Consider the following 13797-nt stretch of genomic DNA (forward strand, 5'->3'; position numbering starts at 1 on the left):
TTTTTAAAGAGTGTGCAGGATTATATTGTAAGGATGTGCAATACTTAATGATGCAACCCAATGGCTCTGTGTGTGTGTCAGTACTGGGGCCTAGCATTACCACTTGAGCCATAGCTCCACTTCTACTTTTTGCTGGTTAATTTGAGATAAGATCTCACAGACTTTCCTGACTGGGTTGGCTTCAAACTTTGATCTTCCGATCTCAGCTTCCAAAGTAGCTGGAATTACAGGTGTGAGCCACAGGTGTCTAGCCCCGTTTGGTATTGACAGATGCTTGTGTTTTTTTTCTTTTTCTTTTTCTTTTCTGGTTGCTTTATATGCAGCTCTACAATTTCCTAGCATACTTTAGGCTAAATGCTTAGTGAAGAAACTGCTGATTCAGAAATGTGATTTAATTTTTATAGCTGTTTCCATATTGTCTTCTGAAGCTTGAATATTCTGGTAGCATCCTACTATATGAGACTATTTTTTCCTTACAATTTTCTTTCTTTTGGCCAATCTTGCAAAACCCATTTTCTAGTATGTGGAAGGAATATCCTGCTTTCACTGTATTTGATGTCGGTATAATTTGTGGAGGGGAAGGGAAAAACAAGTTGTTTAAATAAGGATACAGGTGGACCTGTTGCAACAATGAGAAGTACAAGTTGTCATGTCGAAAATGAACTTTACAACTTGGGGGGGGAGTTAGGATGGGAAGAGAAGGGTAAACAAAGGAGGAGGCTACAATGCTTAATAAGAAATGTATTCAGTATTTTGCCCATGTAATTGTAACCCCTCTGTACAGTATTTTCGCAATAAAAAAATTCTTTTGTGCTACTATGTATGTTTGTATTCTGTCCTTTTTTGGAAGGGAGCTTAGTGAAAGTGTAATTGTTCATCTGTGTATTCAAAAAGGTATTTTTGCTTTTTTTTTTGTACAGTCTTGGGGCTTGAACTCAGGGCCTGGGAACTGTCCCTGAGCTATTCAGCTCAAGGTTAGCTATCTTTCACTTTGAGCCACAGTACCACTTCTTGTTTTCTGATGGTTTATTGGAGATAAGAGTCTCAGATACATTCCTTCATGGGCTGGCTTTGGACCTCAATCCTCATATTTCAGCCTCCAGAATAGCTAGGATTATAGGTGTGAGCCACCAGCATCTGGATTATTTTTACTTTTTAAGTTGTCTAATAAGAAAAAGGTTTTAGAGAAGAAAGTTTACCTATATGAATGTAACCAAAAGCTGCTTGGCTCTAATTGAGGAGGCCAGAAGGAAAGGTAAGAGAGTGAGAGTCATTTGATTGTAAAAACAATCTCATCTCATTATTCTATAGGGACTTGGCTTGTGATGGCCTTGATCCTTTGTGTGTTCCTGTAAGTAATGTGCTAGTCTGCTTTTCCCAGTACTTGTCCCTAATTTGCAATTGTCATAAAGCAATCGTGTTTGGGGTTGGAGGCATGGCTCAGGTGATAGAGCACCAGCCGCTGAGCAAAAACATCAGATACCCAAATTGAGTCCCAGTCTCAAAAGAAAATGCATGAGGAAAATAAAGTATTACCTGATTGAAATGTTACACATAAACATCATAATCACACAGTTTCAAATCTTCATTTAAATCATGGATCCATTTGAGTTGATTTCTTTTTTTAAAACTGCTGAGAGATAGGGATCTGATTTTATTCATCTGCAGGGAAGATATCTAATTTCTCCAGTCTCATGTATTGAAAAGATTGTCCCTTTTCCAGTGCCTGCTTGTCTTTTCTGGGCATGGTCAAAAATCACTTGGCTCTAGATGGTGGGGTTTATATATAAGCTCCATATTCAGTTCCATGCATCTAAATATGGTTTAAAATATTTTTGTGCCTGACCTGGGTCTTGAATTTAGGGCATTCAGTTCCATGCATCTAAATATGGTTTTAATTTTTTTTTGTGCCTGTCCTGGTGCTGTCCCTGAGCTTCTTTTGCTCAAAGCTAGTTCGACCACTTGAGCCACAGCTCCGCTTCCAGCTTCTTTTTGCTTCAGATTAAGATCCTCAGATCTCAGCCTTCTGAGTCTCTAGGATTAAATATATGAGCCACCAGTGCCTGGATAGTTTTTCATTTTGAATAAAAGTTTACAGAATCAAATACTTCTTTCAAGGATAATTGACTATATATATGGTAACCAACAATTTCAATTTTGTACCTTTAATAGTGTGTGTCAGCTGGGCACCGGTGGCTCACACCTGTAAGGAAGATCTGAGGATCATGGTTCAACATCAACTCAGGCAGAAAAGCAGTCTGTGAAACTCTTTATCTCCTGTTAAACACCAAAAAGCTAGAAGTGGAGCTGTGGCTCAAGTCGTAGAGTGCTAGCCTTGAGCACAAAAGCTCAGGGTCAGGGTCCAGGCCCCGAGTTCAAGTCCCAGTTCTGGCACACATGCTCCACTAAAGAGAAATAGTAGTTATTGGTCATCCCCAATACCCCTTTAATGCACAAATCCCATCTTCATCCTTTGAATCCTTCCTGTGGGTACTACATAGGTGATTACATGAATATTGGAAGCTTACTTTAGGTGAATGTCATTCTTTGCTAAGCCACAAAGACATGATTCTAACTTTATTTTCTGTGGACTTGCCTTTACATATATGTATATAATTTGTGAATAAATACATATATATGTATATAATTTAAAGTAATTATAATGTAATATATGTATAATATAATGGTATAATATAATATATGCCAATGTATATTTATACATAAATTATATAAAATTATATAAATATATAAATAAATGTGTACATAAAGTTTATGTATAAATTATATACATATGTAATTTAAAATTAAATGTAATTAAAAATTAAAATTAAAGATTAAAATATGCCTCCATCAACCATACTGTCGTTATGTGTTCTCATTTCTCTTCACTACTTTCAGACATATTGGGTGTACAACTGATTGTAGAAAACATTGTACAACAGATTCTAGAATACATTCCAGACCCAATCCTGGAAACTATTCCAGTGCCTATTCTAGAACCCATTCAAGAACATACTTTCTGGAAATGTTCTAGAACATATTTTTGGAGCTATGACCTGTTGAGTTTCTGACTTGTTTGAACCTGTATATGTCCCTGTTTCTGTATTTTCTGTCCACTCTCCTATTGGGGTCTCTCCTGTTGTCATCTTTGTGAATTTCTTCTCTTCTTTTCCCCAACTAAACCTCATGTCCATCACCTTGCTTTTTTGCTCTTGTCATCTTGGTGAAGAGCTTGTTTTTTAATATATATTTTTATTGTAAAGATACTGTACAGAGGGGTTACTGTACAGAGGTTACAGTTGCATGAGTAAGGTAATGAGTACATTTCCTATCAAGCATTGTTACCCCTCCTTTGTTTTTCCCCTACCATTCCTTTCTTCCCTACCTCCCCAACTCCTCTCCCCACTCCCCTCCCCCGTGCCTGAAGTTGTAAAGTTTGTTTGTTTTCAACATATTGTCTTGTACATCTCATTGTTACAATGAGCCAACCTCTATCCCTATTTAAGCACCTGTTTTTTCCCTTCCCCTCCCCAAATTAGAAAAATGTATATACAAGAAGTAGGACACTAGAATAAAACAGGGATTTTACCATGGGGAAGGAACAGACCAAAGAAACAAAAAAAGCACATACTACATTATAAATATGTTAAAAACAATAGCTAGAAAGAAAAAAACCCACTGTCTATCTTTGGGTTCATTTTGTTTAACATCATCTTATATGGTCATATGTATATAGCTTTTGACCTTTGCTGCATGTCCTAGACATATACCAGTTATTGCAAATAAGAGAAACCATGGGACCTATGTTTCTTTGGGCCTGACTTCACTTAATATAATTTTTTTCCAAGTCTTTCTGATGGAGGCATAGAATTCCATTGTGTGTATATATATATATATATATATATATATATATATATATATATATATACACCATGCTTCCTTGATCCATTCATCTACCGAGGGAATCTGAGTTGGTTCCATAGCTTAGCTATGTTAAATAATGCTGAGATAAACATAGTTGTGCTGGTAGCTTTAGTGTAGTTTTGTTTGTGATCATTTGGGGCCCAAAAGTGGGATTGCTGGGTCATAGGGGAGCTTTATGTGGAGTCTTTTGAGGAACTTCCATACTACTTTCCAAAAGTTGTTGAACAAGTTTCCACTCTCACTAATAATGCAATGGGCTTCCCTTCTGTCCACATCACCTCCAACATCTGTTGTTACTGGTTTTCTTGATTCTAGCCATTCTAAGTGGGGTGAGGTGGAATCTCAATGTTGTTTTGATTAACACTTCTTTTATGGCTAGAGAAATTGAGCATTTCTTCATGTGTCTATTGACCATAGTGAAGAGCTTCTTTTGGGAGTTTTCTCAGAATAGACACCACAGGAACAAACATTGAAAGGAAAACTGTTTTCTGAAATAACACTGATTTAATCTCTGCACTTCATTGACCTTTAACTTGGGAAGAGGACTCTGGGTTATAAAATTATTTTCTCTTCTCATTTAAAAGGACTGGTTTCATTTTCTTTAAAGTTTCATGAAGTTCTATTGAGTGAGCATTGGTATGTATTCAAGTGTTTTTTTTTTCTCTAGGGGAATTTTTAGCTTTTCAAATATGATTTTAATTTTAATATAATTTAAATTTTAATACAAAAATTTAAATATAATTTAATGTAATTTATTGTTGATATATTTTAATATAACTTTAATGTGTTGTACAGAGGGTCTACCATTTCATAAGTCAAGTAATGAGTACATTTCTTCTTTTGGACACTGTCACCCCTTCCTTTACTTTCCCTGTTTCCCCCTCCCATCCCTCCCCACAAGTTATATGTCATTTTCCAGATAGTGTCTACTGAATTGCATGAGTCCATTTGTTTATTCTCCTTTCCTCCCTTTCTGGTCCTTTCTTTACTCACCTCACAGAAGAAAAAAAAAAAAAGCAAAAATACCATCACCACCAAAAACAACATTTGTATCTTTTGTTCTTCATCTGGAGAAATGAGAAATTTCTTTGATCATTGATTGTTGAGCACTAGCCTTGACTTAAGCCTGTTTTATCCTGTACTGATCTTTGTTTTTGTTGTTGTCTGTTGTGGGGCTTGAGCTCAGGGCCTGGACACTGTCCCAGAACCTTTTTGTGCTCACAGCTAGTGCTCTACCACTTGAGCCACAGCACCACTTCTGAGGTTTTTGAGTTTTAGAGATAAGAGGCTGACAGGGACTTTGCTGACTAGGTTGGCTTTGAACAATGATCCTCAGATCTCAGCCTCCTGAGTACCTAGGATTACAGGCGTGAGCTTGTAATTATAGCTCAGCTTGTGCTGAGCCTCTCACTGTGGAAACTCAGGTTATTTCCTTATAGGAAAGAATTAGAAAATATTCTGTGATTACTGCCTTTCTATTCTTCCCTCATTTCTGTATCAGACTTCCTGTTACACAGGTGCTGGAATTTCTGGATGGATTATCTGTGTTTCTAGTATTTTCTTCCTTGTTATCCATTGTTTAGTCTTTTATGTATTTATATTTGATAGATTATCTTCTACTCTGTCTTATGATCCTTAGGTTTTTATTTCTCCAATCACATCCTTATTTTCCAAGAGTTCTTTCAGCTTTGTTATGACTCTTTTAATAGAATCATATTTTAACTTTATGGATTCAGTGTCTCTGGCTGCTCTCTCTCACAGGCTAAGGACAGATTTTGTTTTTCTCTTTCAGTTTTTCATCTTCCTGAATAGCATTTGTTCCTCTCTCCTCTCACCTCTGACACCTCCAAAGTATGTTTCCTATCTTCTCTTTTTCTGTTGTCGTTCTTTTCTCTTACATCAATCTTCTTTGGTTGTCTGCTTTCATTTAAGCATGGGTACCAATGACAGGGTTCATCCAGACCTTTTTGTGTGCATGTATGTTTGCATTTTATGATGATTGGTTGGGCTGACTTAGGAGAATTCTGAGGGGTATTTTCTTCTTGAAGTCTTTTCTCTGTGAGATGTTTGGGTTCTGCAGAAAACAATTTCTCATATCTTGCTAGAAAATGTGGCTATCTCTGCTTTGGTATTCCAATTAGAAAAAAATGCGAAGCCCAGCGCTGGTGGTTCACACCTGTAATCCTAGCTACTCAGGTGGCTGAGATCTGAGGATCTCAGTTCAAAGCCAGCCCAGGCAGGAAAGTCCTTGAGACTCTTATCTCCAATAAACTACTCAGAAAACCAGAAGTGGTGCTGTGGCTCAAGTGGTAGAGCGCTTGCCTTGAGCTGAAAAGCTGAGGGACAGCACCCAGGTTCAGAGTTGAAACCCCACGATGACAAAAAAAATAAGACAGAAGGAAAGAAATGCTAGAGTCTCAGCAACCTCAGGTTTCCTTATCTACTCTGAGTTCTTGTTTTTATTCATGCTTCAGAATCAATTGTCAGCATGGTTTGGGGCACAACTCCCCTAAGTTAGGGAAGACGTGTGGAATGGTTTTTCTTCTTTTTTCCCCCAAGTATTTTTTATTATGAAATTTTTCAACCTTTTTTTTGCTGATCCTGGAGCTTGATCTCAGGGTCTGCTTACTGTCCTTTAGCTCTTTTGCTCAAAGCTGGTGTTCTACCACTTAAGGCAGACCTCTACTTCTATCTTTGTGTTGGTGCATTGGAGATAAGATTCTCTCTAATTTTTGGCTTAGACTGGCTTTGAACCATGACCCTCAATATCTCTGCCTCCTGCATAGCTAGGATTACAGATGTTAGCCACTGATGCCTAACAATTGTGTTTTATATGCCAACTCTTGGATCCTTTCACCCCTTTAAGTTTTATACATAAACCCTTACAATCTCCAATTTCCATACAGGCACAGAGAGGCAGTTTTACACAAGAAGAGATTCATGTCATGGAGGCAAGGAGGAGGATACGGGAATGGAGTCTGGATCCTGGCAGGTAATAGCTATTTCAGATCGAATTGTAGAATAAATGAGCACATTTATTCTCACATGTTGGGATGACCAAAATGATGAGTGTTTGGGGGAAAATAGGAGGCTCCAACTGACCACTCCTCCAAGAGATTTCCATTTGCCTGAGGCACTGGATATTATATTTGCAGTCCAATGATAATGGGGTCAACATGGATAATATTCATAATGGTGGGCATTCATCTGTAGTCTGACCTCTGGACACCTCCAGAATCAGAACAGATTTGCTCAAATGAGTTCTAGATTTAGTCCTTATCCAGATGTCATACAGAGTCCCCCAAAGTGCTGAAATCAGGAGCAGACCCAGTTTAAATAAAGCAGTATCCTATGTCCATTGATGCCTGAAAAGTCATAATTCCACATATACGCAGGTTGATAAAAGGAGTCATACAGACGCAATCAGCCAGAAACACACCTTTACTGCGCGTTCAGAAGCCCAACAGCTCCAATTATAGGCCAGTTCAGGACATGAGAGAAGTAAATAAAAGAGTAATGGACATTCATTCAACTGTGCCAAATCCTTATACTTTGCTGAGTTCCTTACCTCTGGATAGGAAATGGTATTCAGTCCTGGACTTAAAAGATGCCTTTTTCAGCCTTCCCCTGGCCCTGAAAAGACAGGTATTGTTTGCATTTGAGTGGTATGATCCTGAGGGAGGCATCAGTGGACAGCTAATCTGGACTAGACTTCCCCAGGGATTCAAAAATTTCCCTACTCTGATGAAGCACTTCATGAAAACCTACATGAGTATCAGGAAAGGAACCCAGGGGTGAGTCTGTTGCAGTATGTTGATGATCTACTGATAGCCACTAAGACCAAATTAGAATGCAGAGAAGGAACTGCCAATCTGTTACAAACTCTGGAAGGGCTGGGGTATCGGGCATCGGCTAAGAAAGCCCAGCTTTGTAAACCAGAAATACAGTATTTGGGATATATCCTCAGAGATGGGCAGAGGTGGCTGACTGAGGCAAGGAAAGAGACTGTGTTAAAGATACCCTCTCCAAAAACTCCAAAGCAAGTGAGGGAGTTTCTGGGGACTGCAGGATTCTGCAGACTGGATACCAGGCTTTGCAGAAATAGCCCATCCCCTGTATGAGGCCACAAAACTAAAAGAAAATAACTTTATTTGGATTGATGCACAACAGCAGGCCTTTGAACTTCGGAAACGACTCCTCTTGCAGGCCCTAGCATTGGCCTTGCCAGATGTATATAAACCTTTTACCCTTTTTTGTGGATGAAAAGGAGGGAGTGGCTAAGGGAGTGCTAACCCAGAAGCTGGGACCATGGAAAAGGCCTGTATCCTATTTATCAAAAAGGCTGGACACTGTGGCAACTGGATGGCCACCATGCTTAAGAATAATAACAGCAGTGGCTCTCCTGGTTAAAGATGCCACAAAAATAACGCTGGGACAGCCCCTGACTGTGGCCACTCCCCATGCTCTGGAAGGAGTTCTTAAGCAACCACCTGATAGATGGGTAAGCAATGAGACGATGACCCATTATCAGGCTTTCCTGCTCAACTCAGGACACTTAACCTTTTGCATGCCAACTTCCCTCAACCCAGCTACTCTACTGCAAGATCCTGACTACGAGCAGCCGCTACATCAATGTGAGGAAATACTAGCTCATGTCCATGGGACCAGAGCAGACCTACAAGACCAACCACTGCAGAATCCTGACCTGACCCGGTACACCGATGGAAGCAGTTTCATCAGGGATGGACACAGATATGCGGGAGCTGCAGTGACCACGGAAGATCAGGCAGTATGGGCCGAAGCATTGCCCAGAGGGACCTCAGCCCAGTGAGTGGAGCTAGTAGCATTAACAAAAGCCTTAAACGTGGCTGGACGGAAAAGAATGAATGTCTACACAGACAGTCGGTATGCTTTTGCAACAACCCATATACAGGGAACTATATATCAAGAAAGAGGCCTGCTAAAAGCAGAGGGAAAATCTATTAAAAATAAGGAAGAGATTTTTGGGACTGCTTAGAGTTGTGTGGGAGCCAGTACAGCTGGCCATCATGCACTGTCCAGGGCATCAAAAAGGGGACACCAACACAGCGAAAGGCAACAGATTGGCCGATCAGACTGCTAGACAAGCAGCAGCTGGAAAATTAATCACCTTGGTGGCCAGACACATACATCCTGGACCTAGAATGCTACCAGTAAAGGCAGAGGAATGGGCATCAAAACTTCCTTCCTATGGCCCCAAAACTAGATGGATGGTGGCACCTAGCTCACGCAAAATTTTTAATTCTCCGAGTTCTAGGACTACAGATGTTAAAAAGAATTCTCCATGCCTCACACATGGGAACCAGGAGGATGCAGGACTTGCTAAGAGGCTCGAAAATCAAGATAAGAGAAGGAAATGGACTAATAGAAGACATTGTTAAAAAATGTAGAGCATGTCAGCTAACTAATGCCAGAAGGGGAGAGGAAGTTAATGGAAGCCGAATAAGGGTGACTAGGCCAGGGAAGTGGCTTTCACTGAACTTAAGAAAGGAAAGTTTGGTTATAAGTATTTACTAGTGTTTGTAGACATCTTTTCAGGATGGACTGAGGCTTTCCGAACCAAGCAAGAGACTGCGGGAATAGTGACCAAGAAGATTGTAGAGGAAATTCTCCCAAGATATGGGTTTCCTGCAGTAATACGGTCGGACAATGGAACAGCCTTTGTATCCAAGGTAAGTCAGGGAATAGCCACTGCACTGGGGACAGATTGGAAATTGCACTGTGCTTATAGACCCCAGAGTTCAGGACAGGTTGAAAGAATGAATCGGACACTAAAAGAGACCTTGACTAAATTAGCCTTGGAGACTGGCGCAGACTGGGTGACCCTTCCTCCCTTGGCCCTGTTCAGAGTTAGGAACTCTCCTTACCAGTTAGGATTGACTCCCTTTGAGATCATGATTGGCAATCCACCTCCAATGATCCTTAGTCTCCAATCAGAATTATTGGCTGAGCTAGGTAATGGAGACTTAATAACCACTGTTCCGTCCTTGCAGAAGGTGCAAGGAGAAATCTGTCCTAAGATAAAAGCCATTTATGAATCTGCTTCTATACCCACTCCTCACTCTTTCAGGCCTGGGGACTGAGTCCTGGTCAGAAGGCATCACCCAAGGACACTGGAGCCCAGGTGGAAAGGGCCATACATGGTGATTCTGACCACTCCTACAGCTTTAAAGGTGGACGGAGTAACTGCATGGATCCACCACACCCATGCCAAGCCAGCTGATCCCTTCAATCCTGAGGAGGAGGACCAGCAGCATCTTCAGTGTCAGCATGGAGGGTGTGCCTCACCCAAGCAACCCACTAAAATTGAAGATCAGAAGATTGTCCAAGGACTGATTCTACTATTGATAAGCACTGTGGTAAAGGGAATTAACCCTTCTGCCCCTTACCAACTATGTTGGCTGGTGAATCCTAAATGGGCAAACCTATCCCTGTGGCAACAACAGAAGCCCCACTTAATACCTGGTGGCCAGACTTAACAATAGACTTATGTGATTTAGCAATTGGGAGTTGGGATATTCCCTACCATTATGACCCTAGCAAACTGCCTGAATGCAATGGCCAAACAACTCGTACAGCAACAAAAAGACATTGTAACTCACATGGACTAGACAACAGGCCAGGAGGATGTGCAACCCCAGCCAGAAGATATTACTTAGGGAGATGGCCTATCTATGTCTGTCCTAGGGATGGGAGGAGCCCAGATCTTGCAAAAAGGTGTGGTTATGAACAAGACTATTTTTGCAAAGAATGGGGTTGTGAAACCACAGGAGATGGACATTGGAAGCCGTCCTCTAACTGGGACCTTATTACTATGGCTAGAAAATGGACCTATCAGGGTGAAAAAAATTGTGGAGCAATTCTAGATGGACCGTGCAAAGAATTCCGGTGTAATCCTCTAACTATTACGTTTACTGAGAAAGGGAAACAATTTTGGTTGGGCCCAAGGAAGGACATGGGGACTGAGGCTACATAAGGATGATTATGACCATGATTAATTTTCAGAATAAACCTTAGACAAGAAGTCATTAGAATCGCCCCAGTGGGCCCTAACCAGGTTATTCAGCCTATTCGGCCTGAGAAAGCCCCACCTGCACCACCCCAACCTGAAAACGTAACTACCCTATAGTTACAGAGTAACACACTACATTAGTAGGGCAGCCACCCCCAGAAAAGTAGAACCAGTGGACCTAGTACTAGCATTGCCTAAAAATCCACGAATAGAATTGGTTATAGGTTCCTTTGCATTATTAAATGCCTCTACCTCAGAATTAACTAACTCTTGTTGGCTATGCTATGACACTGTTCCACCTTATTATGAGGGGATAGCAGTGGTAGGTAATGTAACGAGGTCTGTGAACCAAAATGAGTGCAGATGGACTAGTCAAGTTGGATTAACAATGGGCTGAGTTACAGGTCAAGGGATCTGCATAGGTGAAGTACCTCAGGATATGAACTGGATAACCAACAAAATCATAAAACAGCCTGAGAAGGGGAATGAACAGATGAAATATTTGATCCCTCCTAGCAATACATGGTGGGTGTATAATCAATCTGGACTAACTAGTTGTGTGCATATAAGTTATAATGAATGCAGGGGAATATTGTGTGATGATAAGATTGTTACCAAGACTTTTTTTTTACCATAGTAATGAGGAATTTTTAGGTTTATATGAAGCTCCAAAATTTAAGAAAGATAGATATAAATGAGAGCCTTTCACAGCTATTACAATTAGCCTGCTGTTAGGTGCAAGCATTGGAGGGTTAGGATCAGGAATAGCGGCTTTAACAAGACAGGAACAGCATTATTCAGCCATGAGGGAATCAGTAGATGAGATTAAAAGAATAGAAAGCTCAATTTCCCACTTGCAAGATTCTTTAACCTCTTTAACAGAGGTGGCCTTACAGAATAGAAGAGGACTAGACTTACTATTTTTACAACAAGGTGGACTATGAGTTGCATTAGGAGAAGAATGCTGTTTTTATGTAAATCACTCAGGGGTAGTAAAAAATAACATGGCAAAAGTTAGGGAAGGATTAGAAGAATGAAAGAAAAAGTAAGAGGCTGGACAAGGATCGTTTGAATCATGGTTTAATTTTTCTCCTTAGTTAACTACCTTAATTTCTACATTAATTGGACCCTTGCTTATATTACTGCTATTGCTTACTGTTGGGCCTTGCTTGCTAAACAGATTGTTACAATACAATTAATGGTACAACACACCTATACTCCTGTAAACACATCTGATGTTGAAACTGAGATGTAATGTCATCAAGATTGATAACTGTGCCAAAACTCAAGGGGGGAATGTAAGAACCAAACTAAAGCCATATTGTGACAGCTTCTAAAGTTGACTTGTGTCAGTCTCTAATTCCTGTTCTGAGTTAATGTTGCAAAGGTTGCAAAAATGAGCTGAATAATAACATGTTTGTGCAAAATTTTTGAGAACTGTTTTTTAAAGATTGCAGAACACCCAAGAACAAGATGGTTTCGCGACCCAGTCAGCAGAAGATTAACCACAAGAGTTGTCTGCCTTGATGGTTCAAGCAGACACCTGGTCCCTGACCGATCACAATCGAACTTGTCCCTAAACCATAGCATTGCTGTAATTTTGTGTTTTTTGCCTTCTGCGGGTATGGGACGAGGCCCAAGCCTTGGCTTGTTGAATAAACCTTGCATTTTGCAGTTCGGGTTGCCTGGTCTCTCAGTGGTTGTTGGAGGATCTCTAGGACTTGGGTATAACACCTTCAATTGGGAAAGGAAAAGAGGAGTAACAATGGTGGGAGGGATAGTGGCAAGTGCTTTGCTAGGGCATGCCTGTGTGCAGCTGAGTGGCCACCCATGATTCATGGACATACCTCAGCCTCCAAGACACCATCTGGCATCCTGGGAATAGCTCCATTCCATCCCTACTCTTCCTGAGTTGTGTTCCTTGGGCCACACTTCTGAGGGGACAGTGCTGTCAGCTGACAGTTTGGTACCATAGACCGTGCCCAACAGCCATGCTAAGGACATTCAGGTTGTGTCCACTGGACTTACTGACCCTGTGTCCATCCCAGGATCACATGCCTGGCCACAGCATGTTTAACTCCTTTCCACATTCTGGGTCTACTTCCCCTTCACACCTCAGGAACTGCACAAGCCAGGAACACATAGGGCTTCTCACACAGACACTTGTGACTTCAGTGGTAAACTCCCAAGCCTCTTGCTGCCCATTGGGTCTGGGATTTGAGGCAATGAGTAGGGCCAGATCCCCATGTCCACTGCATGAGGGATCATTCCCAATGAACACCTGAAGTTTCAGACTTAACGGCTCCCATCTGCGGTTGTTTAAACAACATCTCTATATGGGCACTGTCATGAATAGGACTTTGTAACTGGGTGGCAGTGGCTCATGCCTGCAATCTTAGATACTCAGGAGGCTAAGATATGACATGTATGACACCAGACTGAGCAGGAAAATCTATGAGACTCATATCTAATTAACCACAGAAAGCTTGAATTGGAGCTGTGGGCCAAGGGGTAGAGTGTTATCCTTGAATGAGTAAGCTGAGGGACAGCACTCAGGTCATAAGTTCAAGCCCTAGTTAGGCAGGTGGTGGGGATCGAGAGGTGGAGTAAATAGTTAGCAAGGCTTAAGATAAGCTCTTGTTTGTAAAAGTGGGGTTGCTGGGTCATAGGGGAGTTCTATGTGAAGTCTTTTCAGGAACCTCCATACTGCTTTCCAAAGTGGTTGAACATGTTTACACTTCCACTAACAATCAAGTAAGGTTCCCTTCTGTCCACATCCCCTCCAGCATCTGTTGTTGTTAGAGTTCTTATAGCCATTGTAA

General features: G+C 40.9%; 1 long non-coding RNA gene across 1 annotated transcript; it reads left to right on the forward strand.

Moving 5' to 3' along the window:
• Positions 1-9320: 9320 nt before the first annotated feature.
• LOC138835117 (uncharacterized) lies at positions 9321-12652 on the forward strand. The gene is made up of 2 exons (XR_011374445.1): positions 9321-9635; positions 10034-12652. It is a non-coding gene; the product is annotated as an uncharacterized lncRNA (long non-coding RNA).
• The last annotated feature ends 1145 nt before the right edge of the window (positions 12653-13797 follow it).

Source organism: Dipodomys merriami, unplaced genomic scaffold (assembly GCF_024711535.1).
Source record: "Dipodomys merriami isolate MVZ:Mamm:240054 unplaced genomic scaffold, mDipMer1.0.p SCAF_2296, whole genome shotgun sequence".
NCBI classification, from domain to species: Eukaryota; Metazoa; Chordata; class Mammalia; order Rodentia; family Heteromyidae; genus Dipodomys; species Dipodomys merriami.